Raw genomic sequence first — 1099 nt, 5'->3', positions numbered from 1 at the left:
CACACACACACACACACACACACACACACACACACACACACACACACACAAACTCACAATGTTTTCTTGATCCAGTCATCTACTGAGGGACATTGGGGTTGGTTCCATATCTTAGCTATGGGAAATACTGCTGCAATAAACACAATGGTATTGATTATTTTAATATGGTCTTTTTGCTGATTATTTAGGTGAATGCCCAAAAGTGGGATTGCTGGGTCATACGGGAGCTCTATGTGGAATCTTTTAAGGAACCTCCATACTGCTTTCCAAGTTGTTGAACAAGTTTACACTCCCACCAAGAATGAAGTAGGGTTCCCTTCTGGCCACATCCCCTCCAGCATCTGTTATTGTAAAAATTTGGAGCGCTTCTCCAATTTGTGTGTCATACTTGCACAGGGACCATGCTAATCTTCTCTGTATTATTCCAATTTTAATGTATGTGATGTTGAATTGAGCACAGAACATTTTTTATATATAAAGTGGAATTGATTTTCTTAAACTAGACAATTCAACAAAAAATAAGTTCAAAAGAATTGTTGTGAAATTTTAGAACCATGTATTTCTTACTAAGCAAACATTTAAGACTAAAGTCAAGATTGATATGTCAAAAACAAAATAATTCCACATATTTGTTGTTCAACAGATGTGTAGGAGGAGGAATTCAATTATTCTATACAAGGCACCTATCATAATGAACACTGCAGCAAATGTTAAGTTTTTTTTTTAAGTTTTAATGTTTTAAATATGTTTAATTTTGGGAATTTGCTTATATGCCAAAATTAAGATTGTTTGGTAGGTCATATAACTTTTCTATAAAGTATTTAAGATTTATGGTGGCATACATATACTAAGTATGTACATTTCAGAGTTTATAGAAACCTTACTAATGAGAAGCTGCAAAGTCTTTGTATGAAGAAACAGCGAAGAGTTAAGGCTTTGTTTTTTTTAATTAATTAATTTATTTTATTTTATTTGTGAACATACTGTACAGAGGGATTACAATTACATGGGCAGGATAATGCGTACATTTCTTACCAAGCATTGCAGCCTCCTCCTTTGTTTACCCTTCACGTCCCTTCCCAGCCTACCCCTCCCACCC

General features: G+C 34.6%; 1 non-coding gene across 1 annotated transcript; it reads right to left on the bottom strand.

Moving 5' to 3' along the window:
* Positions 1 to 351: 351 nt before the first annotated feature.
* Positions 352 to 458, bottom strand: LOC122127422. Its single transcript, XR_006151148.1, has one exon. It is a non-coding gene; the product is annotated as a U6 spliceosomal RNA (small nuclear RNA).
* Positions 459 to 1099: the final 641 nt, after the last annotated feature.

Source organism: Dipodomys spectabilis, unplaced genomic scaffold, assembly GCF_019054845.1.
Source record: "Dipodomys spectabilis isolate Male_0828 unplaced genomic scaffold, ASM1905484v1 ptg000300l, whole genome shotgun sequence".
Classification (NCBI taxonomy): Eukaryota; Metazoa; Chordata; class Mammalia; order Rodentia; family Heteromyidae; genus Dipodomys; species Dipodomys spectabilis.
Note: the sequence above shows the minus strand (reverse complement) of the source record. Positions and strands in the feature narration are given on the sequence as shown.